The 18,091-nt window shown below is 37.1% G+C and overlaps 1 long non-coding RNA gene across 1 annotated transcript; it reads right to left on the bottom strand.

Annotated features, from left to right (window-relative positions):
- Positions 1-3,295: 3,295 nt before the first annotated feature.
- Positions 3,296-14,168, bottom strand: LOC142051704 (uncharacterized). The gene is made up of 3 exons (XR_012658591.1): positions 14,089-14,168; positions 12,288-12,365; positions 3,296-8,145 (listed from the first exon to the last, which is right to left on the bottom strand). It is a non-coding gene; the product is annotated as an uncharacterized LOC142051704 (long non-coding RNA).
- Between the last annotated feature and the right edge of the window lie 3,923 nt (positions 14,169-18,091).

Raw genomic sequence — 18,091 nt, forward strand, 5'->3', positions numbered from 1 at the left:
AGTCTGTCAGAATCCCATGGGTCAGATGGATACAGCAAATCTTATAACTTTCACATAAGCTAGAGTTTGTGGTGTTTAACTTCAGCCACACTGGTGAGGCAGCTGGGCTCCTACGGTCTCCAGAAGCAGAGGGGCACTTCCAGAGGGCAACGCGCCCTACCCGAGGCTGGTCTCCTGAGACAGAAGAATGATGCAATCAATTCTAGAAATGACCGTTTCTCCCCATTGGCTATAGCCCTAGAAGTCAGATTAGTCAAATAAAGTTAATGGGAGGAATTTCACTTACATTTTCTTATTTGGAAAATTCTACTTTTTTGACACAAAAAGAATATCCTAGCTATGAGCCATGACTGGCTGATGCTACATATTAATTTTCAAAAGATTTCCCTCCATGCTGTGAAATAATCATTTAATAAAGCTTTCAGGGGCAGTGTGAACCTTACTAATATAGCTTTAATAGATCTGTTGCCTGGGAACTTAAATCAAGGCATAGGCCCAATGCCAGTATTAAGGTAAAGACCCCCACAGGCTGCCTTGTCTCTTGTGGAGGTCTTAGACAATCCGAACCAGTGTTGGTATTTTTCTTGGTGGGAATGTTGACAGTAGTACTCAGTGCAGATGTCTCCCGGAGAAAAAAAACAAACAACAATTCAGTTTGGAAGAGATATAAAAAATGCCAAATGATAATATTTTCCACTGCTGAAATCCATCTTGTATGATTTGGCCCCAAACAGTAAAAAAAAATAAAAATCACGGAAACATACTATATTATTTACTTGCAATATTTTGAAAATAATACATTATTCTTTCAACTGCTGTCACCATTCAATGATGTACCTTTTTTTTTTTTAATCTACGTATTCACAGTAAAATATATCCCAAAGTAGTTCATAATAGTTCACTCTTGAAAGAAAGGCTTGGTAACCACACAATGGACGGCATGAATGGTTATTACACTCTCTCCTGACAAAACATGACAGAGGCACAACAGGATTGTGTCCTTCACCTTTAAGTAATCTTCTAGCTCTGCTCCTGCTGTTGCTTAATAATTCTGACAATTTTATACATTTATGTAGTATGTTTTAACCCAGGAAAAGTGCTTTTGTAGGTTATGACTTTGGTACAGTTTTTAGCCAGGGAACCAACCCTTGCTACCAAGAGCACCTGGAGACAAGTCACTCTGTTGGTGCTTTGGAGAATGTAATGTGAAAACACCTGTAGCACCACATTGGGAGTTCATACACTGTCTTTTCTACTCTGTGCTTACCTATTGCTAGACCTATGTTGGGGACAACCTTTCCTTTGCTGCTTCTCCATTTAGAGACAAGAAAAATGGTTGAAATTTTGGGCTTCATGAACACCAGCAGTCCCTCTGTGATGAGATTTGTGCAGGGGCTGCAAAAAGAGTAGAAAGATGCATATATGAATTATTATTGTACACTTTCCAGCATTTCTGCAGTGGAAAGCAGTAGCCAAAAGGTTTATCGCTAGTTCTTGATGAAATAGGTTCCCTCATAATGAGGCTTTGAATCAGTGGCTAGGTCCACCTCTGCTTAAAGCAATATTTTGTATCGCAAAGTGGCAATGATCTTTAAGGTATTGAGGTAATATATAATTTAGTCACAATGTTCTGTGTAACATAAAATAAATAGTGAAAATTCCATGTACACTTTTAAGTTGGCTAAATTCTGATTGGATGAGACTTCATTCTTTTTTATGTATAAGCAACATATGTATGAAAGTACAAAGCTTAGGAAAAAATTTGCCATTTGCTATTTTTAGTAGTGTTTAAAAAAAATATTGGGTCATATGCATGTATAATAACATTAGATTTGAGCAGCATGTAAACAAATGAAAGTTCAGCACTGTGTCTAGAATGCCCAGCCTGAGACTAATATATAACTAACATAATTAGTCTTTCATTGTTCTTGTAGCAAAACAAATTCAATAGCAGTGGTTGGAAAAGTGTAAAATTTGGGAGCAGTTTCCAACAGGACAAATTTAAGATCTGATGATGACATCTTGGAAGACTCTACAATGAGAGGGTTAGAGGTATACGACTGTCCCATAGTTGATGGTCCATCAATTAGCAAATACTTCAATGACACTTTAATCAATGACAAATTTTAAAAATCCCCATGACCTTACTGGTCTTTCAAATCTTGGGAAAAAAAATACTAATCTCAATCCTTGATTTCCCTTTTGGCAGCTTCTGCAAGTGAGCTGGAAAGTGTCTGTTAAAAAGGAATAGCTCAACTGAAACAAATTCCTCTTGCTTTTGTCTCCAAGTGAATTGCACTGTGAAAGGACATGAAATGTGAATGCACTGCCTAAGAGGTTTACAGTAAAAGATAAGGTACAGTCTGAGGGTAACTATTAACATCTCTATTGGGCAGCAGCTACTCAGAATGGTAAAAGGTTGTTGTTCAAGAAACAACGACTAAAACAAAGCTTTAGTGTTTTTGTAGAGGTTCTCTGTAGATATCTAAATTTTTCATGTGAGTTGTCCTCGTAGCCTTGTTAAGAGCTGTTGTTAGAGCTGCATGAAGAAACTGCTAGTTATTCAGGTGTATGAAGTTATATGCAACAAAAGTATGTGACAAGAGGGGGAAACGCCCTGATATTCACTAGTGAGGATATTAATTAATATATTCTGGTCTTAAGAATGAAGCTTTAATTTAGCTGGAGAAATTTTCTTCTAACATTTATGCTAATCTGTGTTTATTTATGGATCAAACTTTCAAATAAATGAGATTTATGTAGTCAAATTTGTATGAAATGTAAGTTTACATTTGTGTTTCTAATTATTCCGCATGGGGACCTGGATAGGGGCTTACTCCAAAGTTCATGAAAGTTAACGTTGAAGTGATCCACATCGATTTCAGTGGTTGTTAGATCAGGCCTTATGTGCAGATACAGGTAATTGTCAACCGGAACTTGAACATACACATGTTTAGGTAACTAATATTTCATTTGCCTTTATATATGTAGGCTCCTGGATTGGACTCCTGAAAACATTGAAAGTGGGACTTCCTGAATACCTTAATGTTGTGGTAGGCAAAAAGGAAGCTATATTGTGTATCTTATTTTCTCTCCTAAGTGCTGACACATCCTTTGGGGTAAAAGATGAACTGAATGATCTCTCCAGATCTTTGCAGCTGCTTTCTATTATTTTAATTGTATAGATGTAAGAACAGCTAATTAGTGGTGTTGAAATAATTTAAAATATACTTGCTGACTTATGCTTATGAAGTTTGATTCATTCATCTCTTTTTTACATATGGTAAAAGATCCCTAAATTCTTTCACTAAGATAGCAGTTTAAAGAAAAGAATGCAAAGTTCAAAAGTGGGTTTCTGCAGCAAATTTGTATGCCTACACAATAATGTGCCATAAAGTGTGATTACAGATGGAGTCTTTCTACTAGGAGAATTATAGGGTCACAGTGTAGACTTTGTTGTCATTTACACTGGACTGAATCCATTGACTTCAAAGGAGTCAATGTAAATTTGAAGTGGTGTACTTGAGACGTGAATACAGACCGCAGGCTGACATCACATACGATTTTGGTTAATTAGAATTACAGGAATATAAGAAAAGGTACATATATAATTTTATTATTTACTTCACTGAGCTGAACATGGGAATTGAACCAAAAGCCCTATTCAGAACAAGGCTGTTGTGTTGTTTTCTTTTACAAAACTTAAGTGAAGATTTGATTGCTGAAATTTTGTGGGAGCTACATGAAAGTACAGAAAAGAAATGGGACCGAAAATTTCCGTTTCATCGCTCTTCAGAAAATGGTGTGAGAGTCTCCTGAAAGAGATTCAACAATCACTCTGTGAAACAGCATCAAGGTGTGGACAAAAAGGGCTCAGAGGAGATAGAAAAAGTAACCTTCTAACCCAAGGCCTTCTTTCCTTTCTTTTCTCTCCTTCCACTAGAACAGTGTGTTACTGAAGACCAGAGTTGTGATTAATCTCACCTAGTATTGGAGGTCTGTATCTGAATGAGTTACCCCAATATTTTTGGGAGTCCATGGAGAGAAATAGATGCTTTTGGGTGCAATTTATCTGACCTGTTTTAGAGGAACTGCGGCGCAGAGGTGACTGCTGTTCTCACTGACTATGACAAGGGTCTTAGGTCAGAGGAGTGTGAGAAGCTATATTTCACTATTTGTGTGTGTGTTTTTTGTTTTTTTTTCAATGGCCAGCTGGATTTGTGACCTAAAACCATTTCTTTATTCATGGAAGAGATCTGGGTTTTGTATTAAAAAAGAGCATAAGAACCATGTGCCAGAAAGCTGGAATGCTGACACTCTGATGCTTTTAGTGTAGAGATTAGAAGAGTGGCAGGGTCATCCTCTCTGTCTCTGTACTAATAAATGGGCAGCTGGATTTCCCAGCTATGTTACATCTTCTGGCGATTTTCTTTAGTCAGATTAGCTAAGAAAGGCTACTATTGTATGTATAATACCTTGATCATGCAACACCCCTCCCCGGCAAAGGAGACTTGGAGCACAACTCTTGGCAGACGGTATGGCAGGATTTCCAAATAAAAATATTTCCATTTCTTACATTTGCTTCCTATTTGAAATTTTCCATAGCAGAGATTTTCTGACTAATTCTGACTGCAAATATATTTTAATGAATTTGTTACAGCATTCTACCTTGTATCCCAATCCCAAGGGGAAAAATGTTGTGTGTTGTAATCCAGTCCTCAATAACCATGATGCATGAAACTTCAAGCATAATTAACGTATCAAAAATGCTAAATTCAGACAACATAAATGATTTTATTGTAAACATTTATTGTTTTGTACAAATGTTTTGTTCAAGAAAAGCAACTCATAAATAAAACTGAATATCTCTACTCAAAACACTTTTGACGCAGAAAGCAAAGCATTGTTTAAGTAAGTTTATTTTCTGCGAGACAAAATTTTGGCTTTTCTTTGGAAAAAACAGAATATTTTGGTGAAAATTATTTTCCGCAGGGATGAGAAACGTTCCCCACTTGCCAGTATATTTCTATTTTCTAACTAAAAAGAGCAGCCATTGTACAGCTTATAAGAAGTGTGAAACAGTTTTCTTCTTTTCTAACACACTGCAGATTTCACTACTGGAAAAGTAAGTAGTTTATTAGAGTAAGTTAATTTAAATTAATCAGACTATTTTACAGTTAAAGCTGTAGAACACATCACAGATCTTAATTACCCCTCCTGGTTATCACAGAATTGTAACAAATTTGCAGTTATTATTTCTGTCAGAAAGTCTGGTCTCCGTGTCTTACCACCTCAGAAGAACAGCAGGGTATGAACGTTACATACACGCTCACGACTTTGGGTGATGCTTCTGGTTCTTGGTGCCTCCCTGCTACTGACTGCTCTCGTCTACATTCTTCCTGGCACATCAGGCTGTGTTTTGCCAGGAGCACGTTGCAGGCTGGAGGTCTCTAGAGGCCCTGTGCTATTTAAGTCAATGGGTCTCTTTAGCACAAACACCACACTTTTTGTTCATGAATAAAGTGTCTGCCATACTTTGGTACTGAACAAACGGGTGATGATAAAATTTCCTTGGTCTCAGTGAGGAGTGACACCAGTGAGGAAGGAAAAAGGTGGTTCTATAGTATAAGAACAAAGGACACACTGGAAATATACAAAAGACATGCTCCAAGAAATACAGAGACCAATGAGAAGATAGCCATGTGTTTCAATTTCTTTTGGATATGGCTTGGGCAGATAACATAAGATAAATGCTGTGTAGTGCATGTTTTATTGTGATAAACATGTATTTTAGTATAAAAGAACATAAAAATAAAAATGTGTTTCATTGCCTGACTTTGCTATCATTTTTCTCCTTTGGGGTGACTGTACTATTGCCCTCTTCCTTTAAAGCTAAGATAGCTTATGATCACTAATGCATATATATTTTAACCAGAACCGAATACATAACAAATCTAGTTACACATGGAATCTAAAAAGCCCATGTAGTACTTTGACCATGAGGGTAGGGTTTGTGGGAACTTTCTATCGTCAAAGAAGTGTGCAAGCAAACACAATTGTTCAAAAATCCTTTGAATAAAAATGCTATAGATAATGCTTTAAATTTTTAAATAGTTTGGTTTTTTTTCTGTGATAGATCTATTCTTTTTGATGTTAGTGATAACATACATTCCATCGATCTGTCTCCCCAATGACCTGCTGAAGTTTGGCGGTCTATCTATTAAAATGTTGCTTAAAGTTCACCCACCCTGTTTTTTCTACACTAAGTTATCCCTTCACAAATTATCCCTTGTTGAGAGGCAGGGGAAGAAAAAAAATCCCACAGTGTGTGTGAGGAAAATTTTCCACTGGTCTTGAAAAAGCAATTAAGGAATGTTCCATTTATTCTTCCAACGCCAATGTTTACCTTTTTGAATACTTTTGATTATTTTTCCTCTCAACTCATAGTATTTTTCAAATTTTGCTTGTTGCTTTTAAAGTAATTCTATGCCTGCTTGTGCTAGGTATTTATCACTTGCCATGAATGCTAGATTGTACATGAGACTGAGACAAATACCTGGAAAACAGAGAGGTAAAATCAGAATCTTTGCAATATCTTTCACATTTTCACACTATGCCACATTTTTTTTTTTAGGAATATTGATGGGAAAAATACACCTATGAAACTATATTATTGTTTTAAAAGTTAAAGTATTATGGACCAGTTTCTACTGAAAGCAGTTATATAGTCCTGAATAAATTTTTATAATCATCAAAGGAAAATGAGTATAATCTTTGTTGTATTTTTATTGTATATTTAATTGTGCTGTAGCAGACCGTAAACCTACGAATCTTTTATACTAAAAAATGTACTAAAATTCAAAATACGTACAAATTATTTCATTTTTCATTGGTTACTCTGAATACACAATCACTCTCACTACGTAATATTCAGACAGATTTTTGTATGCTGTACTCAGATTCATACAAGGTGAGCATATTTATGATATTGCAAAGGAAAAATCCCATTGCAGGTTAATCAACACTGGAAATATTTTCAAGATTCATTGCATGAAAAATGAATTTCCACTGTAATTTAGGCAATGAACATTTGCATTTTAAATTATATTTATGTAGGTGTGAATAACTTCTATAAAATCTTTTTGTACAGCTGTATTGCAATAGAAAATATAAAGCTTTTTTGACAGACTGTGTATAGTAGATATTTCTTAGGAATTATGACTATTAAGAAAAAAACCTCAAACATAAAATGCATACATAAGAAACCTTTAGTATCATAAGCATTGTAATAACTAAATTCTGCAAATTCAAAGTCTCAAACAGTTCTATAACTCATCCTATTCAAACCTAATACAGCACAATGCAATTTTTACAGTGCCCTTTGTGCTTGTATCCTAGAGCACTTTAAAATGAATAAAGTTAAAATTAGCAATGTAGCACTCAATTTCCTAAAGGCGTTACTTTAGAAAAACTAAGTAAAATCAATGCCTTAAATGTTTGGATTTAAAACCCTGCCAATTGAACCTTTTTTTATTTCAAGTAGCAAAGTATTCCAAATCTCCTGAACAAAATGTCTGAAGGCTCTATAGGTTTAAGATATCAAAAAAGTATTTAAGAATTATAAAACCATCATCTATCAATCTCTGGGTACATACTGATAGGCATGGAAAGTGAACGTAATGGCTAGGTAGAGCTATACAGCAGCCTCTGCATCAAATAATAAGCTAGTAGTTTATTTGCATTTCTACAATACATTTCACCTGAAGATCTGAAAGTGGTCCCTCTGTTAATTCCAGCAGAACAATATAAAACACTTACAAAATAGAACAGTGAACTGCAGTAGTATGCTGAAAAAAAGGAGTTCTGTATGAGTGGCAGGAGAGGTGCAACCCTCCAATAGACCACGGGGTCAATTGCACATCAGGCGGCATCACTTGTAATGGGGCTGTTCGTAAGTGATTTTATTGAACTGTAGTTCTGAAGTTGATTACTGCAGGTCCTGTATTTACATACGCAACCATCATTTGCGAGCAACAGAGTTTTGTAGGAAGTCAGCAACTGCAGCCGTAGCAGCAAGCAGTAAAGAAGCAACGGCTGTGTTCTCTCCCCTCTCTTGCAAAAGCATCTAGTTGTATACCAGAACACCTAGATGGAAAAAAAGGAAATCCATGGTAGTATGAGATGCTGTGAAGCAAGCAGAACTCTTGCTATTTCTGGTAACCAGCTTGACAATATCAAAAGAAACAAATAAACTTGTTCTCAATTTCTGGGTAAAATTGGAAAGTCACCTTTTGAATTACAGAACAATAGTTATAATTCATTTTCATAGTGTTTGGGAGACATGAAACAGGACTATAAGAGTCATATACATGCAACAGGAACTTCTGAGCAGCTCATGGTGCTCAGGATGAGGAATCTGGTCATGAGTGAGTCCAGGAAGCAGGGCTGTGGGTATTCTTAGTCTTGATTGAACACTGGCAAGCGGGAAAGCAAAGATCTGCAGTGGGTGTCCATTAGCACAAGTCATTCAGTCACCTATGTTGTAAGGCAACATGGGAGCAAGATGCAGGGTGTACAGTCACCTGCAACTTCTCTTTGTAGCCATAGCCTGGCTCATTTTTACAGCCACTTTTGAGTTTCCTTTCCCTCTTCTTCCCTATTGCTGCAATTCACTCTACAGCAAACTACTAACATCCTTCCTTGGCTAGCTATCTCTGATTTCCATTGTGCCCCAGTAAGCTAATCATTCACCACTAGGGCAGCCTGATCCAACGGACCTGCTTTGAGCAGAAGGTTGAACTATATGACTTCTGGAGCTCCCTTCCAACCTGCGTGATTTTGTCATTCTATAATTAATGCTGAGTTGGGTCACCTTTTTCTTTATATGATTTCTGCTTTAATTTAGTGTTGTAATTGAGGCCAAGGTGCTGCTTAGTTATAATTTAAAAGTCTTACTACCATTGCCCTCCATTTCTTTAAGTAATCTGTTTCTGAACTCAGTGAGTAAATTAATGCTATTTGTATAAGCTTGTGGTTTTATGAGTGCATCCACATCTTTCTCTCTCTCTCATGATACCTGCACTGATTTCATCCATGATAATATGAACTGCCAGAAAGACATTTGTGCTGGCTCTGCATCCAGCTGTGGCTAAGAAGGATGCAGCTATTTTGAACAGCACTGTTTTCTGAAACCACTAAGACCAGGATTGGTTTGGGAATCTCTATAATCTGTAAAACTTTTCTCTGTTTCCTTTGAGAAAAGAAGGAAGATGCTTCTTGCAGTGGGGATCTTCACCAAAATTATACCCTGCTCCACTGTTATTTTTTTTTCCTATTTTTTTTAGGTATCTTTTATGGTCTCACAAAGGCGGCCTATTGGCATAACAGGACAGATTTTGTATGGCAGGAAACAATGTATAGGCACTGATTGCACGGATAATCTGCATTGTGAATATGATCTTAAATATATATATCCGTTTTTGTAATAAGCCTTTCTTCAGCTGTTGGGTGATGAAAGACCACTAAAATCTTGTCAGTCTGAAAAGGGAGATGTGAAACCTTTGCTGATGGATCTTTGCCAGGGAGGTGGCAGGATGGCATGGGAGGGGAAGGAAGTGAGACAAAGACATTCCAGATGTGGAGAAAGGAGTTGTCTTTATATTGGAAAGAAACGGTACATCAGAACATGTCAGGTGTCAGGGGGAATGACAAAATACATTGGTGTTGGGAAAGTTACAGATCCAGAAATTAACATCTTCCAGTGTTTAGTATAACAAGAGACGGAGGATGAACTCTTGGGTTGCTGAAGTTCATAGCAGTCTCGCCTCTTGCTGCTGTGTGACTCAAGATTTCCGTACATTTCTGTGGTACAAGAAGGTGTTTGAAACTTGATTTCTTTTGTCATTTTCTGAATGACCAGAAAAGAACCCAATGAAATAACTAGCAGAAAAGTAGCTGCCTCCATTGAAAGGAGAGGATTTTAAAGTGAGGCATTAGATGGCACAACCAGAAGGAAGCAGAGGGAAAGTACAATACCCTTCCTCTCTACCTTCCTTGTGCAGCTGGACTTTACAGGAGGGTGGCCTGGAGAAGGAAGGAGCAAACATAGTCAAAGCTCTGTTACAAATGGAGTCTCTAATGAATATCTAGTGCCTTATCGCCAGGCTTCTCTCTCCAGGGTTGTTTTGGTATTGTGGGTTTTTTTTAAGGTTTCTATATTAGGTTAAAGTAACACAAAAGTTAGCTTATAAATTTCTGCTACGTCTAGCAGAAGCAAACATATTAACTTAACAAGACAGTAAACACAGGCACTTTAAAACAGCTAGGGATTCCAAATCTTGTTTTAACTTTTTAGGCTTTTCCCTATTCTGTATATCTGTAGTGTGACATCTTTACAATGCAAACCCTCTGTCACCTGTTCCATATGATTAGTGTTTTAGAGGATTTTCAGTGTCAGGTTGTGTGGGTTTTGGCTCACCAGAAAAGGCTATTTAAACTTCTCCATATAGGCAATGATGAAGACTACTCATAGGAAAAAAGGATTGAGAGATGGGAAAAGTTATGAATATTTTGAGGGCTTTCAAAACTGGTGTGTTTGTTGCCAGGAGGAATTTTCTGACATTGTCATAAGGTCTTTTTCTTCCTGTTTCTTAGGTTTTCTTTGTTGATTGTTACTCTTTTGCATAGGTCACCCCTTTTTCTGAACCATTCATAAAACAGCCATCACGTTAGCATCATATGGTTGGCCACACACACTCCCACCCGTGGAAGGGACGCTTATATTCAGTTGCCCTGTCCAGAACATACAGGTAATGCAGTCTCACAATACAGCTCCCAGTTAAAGGGGAAAACTCAGTCATTATCTTTGTTGATTTTGATGGGATTTAAAACATGCTTAACATTAAGTGTGGGCTTTGCATTTTCTGGAGTGGAGAAGTCAAGGAAGAAAATGAAGAAAACAATTTCAAATTCTAAATGCCATAAACAATTAAACAACTGTTTCCCAAGAAACAAGGGCTGGATAATTAATTCTTTGTTGAGCTTTTGTGTGCTTGCTAGGAATGAAGAGATTGAAAAGCAATGGTAGAAAACTATGAAGTACTTGACAGATGCTTTTTAAGTGATAACAATAGCTACAGTAAGTGTAAGATTGTATATTGCTCAGAGACGTTTACTGAACTACCAGGTATTCATTTGACTATAGGCAAACACAGATCAATGGCAACTGACTGAAAAGGAGTAGGGGTAGTATTTATTTTCTCACCAGTTCTTCTAAAATAACCCTCTTTAAATTTGTGACACAGTCGGTCATGTGCATCATATTATGGCAGGTTACATCACATGATTTTGTGTAGCCTGCTGGTAACGTCACTTTGCATTATACATTTAAAGAAATATCACTTCTTTTCACGTATGGTAGAAGACAGTAATCAACTGACAAGTATTCTCCCGCTACCCATGAGAAGAAGCCAAGTATCAGATCTAATACTTTCCACCCCCAACAAATAATTTTCTGTAAATGCTTGTGCATGACAGAATGCTAGCAGATAGTGGTATTTCACAGCTGGTGACTCTCTTATTGTTTAACTGTGATGTCTGCATCTTATCACTCTGTGCAAATTATTTAGCAACTGCCATATTATTTATAGGTATGAATTGCACAAATTAATCTCATAAATAATTCATTTTTTTTTTTGCTGTGAATTAACATTCTGCCACAGTTAAAAATCTATTTTTGTGAAAGAGTATCAATTGCTATGGGCATGTTGTGCTTGATTTTTCAAGCCAATGGATTTTGAAAAACACAGGTTTCAGCAAAAAGAATGAGAAAGGGTTTTTCTCTTGAACTTTACACACACACAGCAGAAGCTTTCAGGTTGTGAAAAGTACCACCATGGTCTTTAATAGGAATTATGTCATGTTCAGGCATTTACAGGAAGAGGAAAAACATTGGATCTCATCTTAACGTTATGGCAGTCTGTCATGACGTGACACCAGATTGTAAACAAAAAACTAACTTACATGAATAACGATCCATTTTTATAACTGAAACCAGAAAATAATAACATTCATTTTCTTTCCACAGTAAGACATAAGAATGTCATCGTGGACCTAACAGAAAGACAGTCGCAAGTTTGTTTGCTAGTAGACTCCTAGGGAGCTGAACACAAAAATCCAATAAATAATTAGCTCTCCTGTGACAGGCTTCTGAATTACTGTGATACATTAATTGGACAAAATTAGCATGAATTAAGGCAAATAAGTATAACATGTAATTTATTACTTACTAAGCACGGTGCTGCAGTGGAAGCCTCAGATTTCCCTTAAGATTGCTTTAACAGCTATAATGCATTCCTTAATTTACTCTGTGGAAAATCAATTTTTTCAGAGTTCATTAAGCACCAATATGTTACAATGCAACTCCCTAGAGCATAGAACCACAATACGTTATGCAAATTCATACCAGCATGTTACCAATATGTAAATAGCAATAATACTATTGTCAGCTTCCTATTGATAGCCATGCTGAAAAGGATAATACTTAAAACTTCTTTAACTCCTTTGACTTGTTTCTGATATTAATCAGTACTCCTTTTAAATGTAATTTCTTAGGAGAGTTGTTATTTTAAAAAATCTTTTTCCTTTATGGTTCATTAATAAGAGTGTTCTAAAGTCCCTGTTTGCAAAGAAGTGGCACATAAAGCTCTCTTACATGTTCATAAGCATCAGCCTTTTCACAATGAAAACTCAATATTTCCAGTAGAAGTATAAATGGACAATGCTGACTGATAATTATGGATATACTATACAATAAATGAAAGAGAAGGCATTCCTAAATTGCAAGCCCTATGCATAAATTTATTTAAGCCTTTTTCCTCCCTTTCTTAGCACAAAAAAAAAAACCCAAAACCCAAAACCCCCCCCCAAAAGATACATTGCATTAATTCCAGCCAATCAAATGTGAGTCACAGGAACTAGCATTAAGAGAATGAAGTCCCAGACTGTTCGATATTCACCTAATCATATGACAGACTCCAAAGCTATCACAATAACTGCCTCCGGAGCTCTTTGGGGAGACAGATGTCACCGTGGAAGGATGATTTCCACGTCTTGGCACTCTACAATTGTCAAACCGAGGGAGGGAGAAGAAGAGAAGGATTCTGCCAGAGAGGAATCATCCTTTGTGGAAGGAGGAGGAACCACATCTCACTCCTGTCATTCTCCCTTTTACCAGATTTGTTTTGAATAAAACCCTTTCTGGCTAAATCACACTCTGAGAAGCAAAGAACAGCATTGCCCTAAACTATAGATACTTGCACTTAAGTCCACCATTTGGCCCTGACCTCCAACTATCATTAAAGGCAGCACATCAGAATAGTTGGCTTGGAGTGTCTTGACCTGTGAGGGTAGGGTTTTTCTGAATATATATATTACTAGCTTATTGTTCCTTTGAGTTATGTTGAGACTGACAGAAGAGCAAGGTATTTGGTGATTATCTTTTATCTTTTCAGGTGAAACAGCAATTAATAAACCTATTGGGCCTTTGATTATTGCAGAATTTAGCCAACAGAAGAACAATTGTTTGAAGATTTGTTGTTGCTGTTGTTTAGGTTTAATGAAGCATAAAAGATTTGATTTGTTAGGGCATCTTTGTGTATGCAAACAGCAAAGTCCATGTAAAGTGAAATTTGTATGTAATTTTGTTTTCCACCATGTTTATAGTTTTTCTTACTATAAATACAGGAAACAGTGTGCTAGAGATAAATAATATTGTGTAACAAGTGCCCATTTATGCCCAGTGGTAAAATATTCAGGACTTAGTCCAGCATTTCCTAGCCTGCAGTTATGGCACTCCGCATCTTGCAGCTATAATCAAAATGGTGACTGATGGCGTGCAAGCTTCTCTCTGTTGAAGCACACTATCAGAGTCTTCAGAAGGCAGCTAAAGCAAAACCAATACATCCTAAATATTTTCAGTGTATATGTACTGTGGAACCATTTTAACAAAAAATATCTATTTGAAACTAAGCACATGTTAGAGATGAACTCAGTCTGCAAATTCAGATTCACTGTAGGCTTAAATCTCACCTCTTGACATCTTTGACTTTTCAGTATATTGCAGTGCCTGTAGTTGATGCTATAGTTGTGTGCAGGCGGTGACGGAATCCCTCTGGAACTTAATCAGGTGCTTGTGGACTCTGACCCTCCAAGGATAAAAGGGATATGGAGTAATTTGAAAATATTTAACTTTTGTTTGTGTTAATGGCAACTTTAAATAGAGAGCAGGGACCAATATCTGGCTCCATCTATGCAGGGCTTGTATACAACAGACATTTTGAATTTGTGTTTTCAAATTCCCTGTGATCATTTGCAATAGTATCATATCTTCAGGAAAATAATACTTCTCAAATAACTTTATGTACCAAAGTGAGTGGGTATTTTAAAAATCAGATTAGTGGATTTGTGTTTTCTATGGACCATTAAATAGCATGCTTAAAACCAGTCCCTCAGAGACCCTTAAAGAATCTGGAACAGGTATGAAAGGTGAAAGAGCTGTGGAAATTCTATTATCCTTATTGCCCATGTAAACGGAGTATTTACAGATAGTGTGAGAAGGCAGAAGCTGCAGCATTCGCTGGCTCTGAGTCAGACCAAGTTACACTGACAGAAGTGGGAGATCTTAAACCTCTGAGGGCTTCTTTTGCCTTGGTGCTGTGCTCCACCACTCGTTTAAAGTCTCCCAAGGCCTGCCCTGACTAACTACTGTGTGTTATGGAGTGGAGCAATAATGTTTGTGACATCTTCTGATAGCGTTTGGAAGTTCGTTGTCTTAACGCATTGCGTAGGGGCAGCAGTGGCTCAAAAATAATACGTGTCAAGGATTATTACTGCTGTACTGAGTATGAATCTGTGCAAATCTTCCACATTTTACTTACCATGCCACTATTCATGCTGGAAATCTTTCTGTCAAAACCAGCTCTCAAACATCGCAGTATTTCCTAGCCTGTTCATTCTTCTCGACTACCTCCACATTCTTGTCTAGAGTTGAGAGTGAAGGCATTTTTTGTTGCCTTCCCATTATTTATCAATTGAAAATAATAACAAAATAATGTACTGATAGCATACAGTAATTTTATATAATTTTTTACAGTTTAAAAACTTTTAGTTACAGAACACTATGAATTTATAATGCAATCAAATTAATTTTTCAGAAGAATTTGTCCAAAACTCTGGGCATTAATATGTCAGGTGTTGATTTCTGTCATCACTTATGACTCAAAATATGAAAAAAATGTCAGCTGGCTAGTTTTCTAGTCATATATGTTTCTTTCTGTCATCTTCCATCTTGCAGAATATTGAAAGCTGCATGAATGGTAATTAATTGAGCAAAAGGAAGCTTCCAAGATGTTTCTATCTTTACCCACTGCATGTTCCATAAATAATATTTTTAAAATGCTACAAATGGCTAGGGAGTGGACTCCACCTATCTCCATCTATCCACAGACCTCAAAGTTAGACTCTCAATTCTGTATTGTGTTTTGACTTCAAGATTTTTGCCCTTTTGACTGCACAGTGGCCCAGCCTGGAAAGAAAGGTTAGCGAGCATGTTCTCACTAGCCTCTTTTACTGTTGCAGTTAGATCTAGTTTGATGGTAGGGCATTCTTCTTGGGTATGCATTTTGGGGGTCAAATCTTAAGCTGAGGAGAAGCTGGAACACAGGTATCTCTTCTCTGAGTGCTCTGGTCACTAGGATATTTCGCAAAAAGCCCATGCTTCGTTAAGCATCAGGCCTTAGGAGACAGCTCTGGGCTGAGCTTTTGCAAGAGGCTGAAGCTCAGACACAGACCTGTTCCTGGCCAGCTCTAGACAACCTTTGGCTTTTTTGATCTCTCTTCAAAGTAACTTCACTCTGTTGATTGTAAAGCATGTTAGTGCCAGGGTAACACATTCTGGATCTTCTGACTGGGGTCATGTGCCTGCTTTTTGTAGCACTTAAAGTATTTGGTGTAGCCTTACCCTTAAGTCATTGCCATCTGGATGAATCCAGCTCTTATTGGTTACATAGCAGCTGTGTCAAGAAACTACCAAACTACCAAAATACTTGCTTTTCATGTAATACTCATTTATCCCTTCTCTTGTCAAACCTGGATGTTTAATAACTGGCTATAGCAATAGGAAATTTGACTGAACTGTGCCAGGAATTTATTCAGCGTATGGCTTCATGTGGAAATCAAAAGAGGAGTATGGGGTGAAACACCCCTATTGTCTGTAGAAGGTCTGATTCTTTGCTCCCTGTTGGAATTACAGGTCATTATTTTCCTGCTTTCTTTTAGCATTGAGAGAATAGTGACACATACCTGAATTTATCCTTTAACTTTCAATCACATTCTCTCTAAATGTAACGATTCCCTTCTGGTCTTTGTTGTTTCTAAAATTGCTATAATATGTCTGCCCATATGTGTGCTTCATGGTCCCTCACTTAACGTGCATCTCTAAAATTGGTTTACTAATATATGTTTGTGTTAAGAGATAAATGTCACCTCCATTCTTCTCAACAAAGTCAAAATCAGTGAGAGATATGGCAAACAATTCAAATGCTGCTGAACAGTGGGGGAAGTTGGCTACCCACGGGTATGGCAGGGTAATTATCTATCTGCCCACAATCTGTCCACAGCTGGAAATTGAGTTAATTTTATTTACTCTTCCAAAGAGAAATTGAAACCCCGAGAACAGAAGAATCTCATAAACCTCTCCAAATAATTAAAGTTAAGACCCTGCTTCAGAGTCCTCTGCCTTTATTATGCAGTATGCGGTTCTGCATCTAACTCATTAGGTCACGACCATTTACATTTGCAAGAGAAATGACCCGTGTCCAAAGGCATCAGTCCAGTGGCCCTCACTTCTCTGTGAGACCTTTTTCTTTAAGAGTTACACATACAGGTATTTTGATAGAGTTAAATAAATGGGTTACAAAGATTAAAGAAATCTTGTGTTGGTGGTTGTGTTTAGGAAAGTGTTTACCTGGTACTTTCGGAAAGAATATATTTTTTTTGACTCTGAGAATATTTCATGTGCCATCACTGTACGTGTCAAGTGCCATTTGATATATGCTCTGCTTGACTTCCCAAGGTTGTGAGTCTTCTGTGGGTCCTGTGTCATATCTATGCCCTATGTATATGTCCCAGATATTCTAGCACATTGCCATTATTTAAGCTACTGAAGTTGCCTTTAGTGTTTTGTTTCAATTATCTCTGTTTTCTACCTTTGCACTCTGAAAAGGTGAGTCAGATGAATTAAGCAAAATGAAAGGATCTTCCTTATATTATTTTGTCATTTTAATACGTGTACTTGCCATGCTGTAATATTCTCTAAGCTCCCTTTGACTCCATCCTCCAATATTTTCACATTTCCCTTAGGCCTATGTAATTCTGCTTCTATTCAGCCATTGTCACTAACATATATTTGGCCATTTTAGCTGTTCTACTGATGAATTCAGCCTTCATGCCACATTTGACCACTTTTATGGAATACTTTTGGCTTGACAAAACACTACCATCTCTGTATGTAGAGTGACATACCTATGAGAAACCTCTATGTGGAGACACAGCTGGAAGTTGATTCTGTACAAGTCTAACACTTGAACGTTGTGTATTTACATCTCTGCAGAAATAGGTACTGTTTCGTCTTGCAGATGATTTATAAGTTTAAGGAAGAAAATAAGATGCAAAACATTGCATAATCAGACCCAAATATATCTTAATCTGTAAAACACACATCTGTGTTTCAATTTTGTTGTTAAATTTTTAATCATTGCAAGGACTTTGTTTCTGAACAAATCCAATTCTGTCATTTTTTCCTGCCTTTGGCCAATCTAATTTTGGCATCCATCCCTGTTTGTAACCAATATTCCCCTTTGCCTGCCTGCCCTGCCTGGAGGCTGATAGGCAGATGGTGGCAAACTCTGAGGAGGTAGGGAGAATGTTATCTGCTCAACACTATCAATCCATTTACTCTTTTGCCTTTCAGATCTTGTTCCCCTTGTCTCTAATCATTGCCTTTCAAATCTTGCTTTTTGATGACTGCTTGTGC

The sequence above is a fragment of the Phalacrocorax aristotelis genome, chromosome 1 (assembly GCF_949628215.1).
Source record: "Phalacrocorax aristotelis chromosome 1, bGulAri2.1, whole genome shotgun sequence".
Lineage (NCBI taxonomy): Eukaryota > Metazoa > Chordata > Aves > Suliformes > Phalacrocoracidae > Phalacrocorax > Phalacrocorax aristotelis.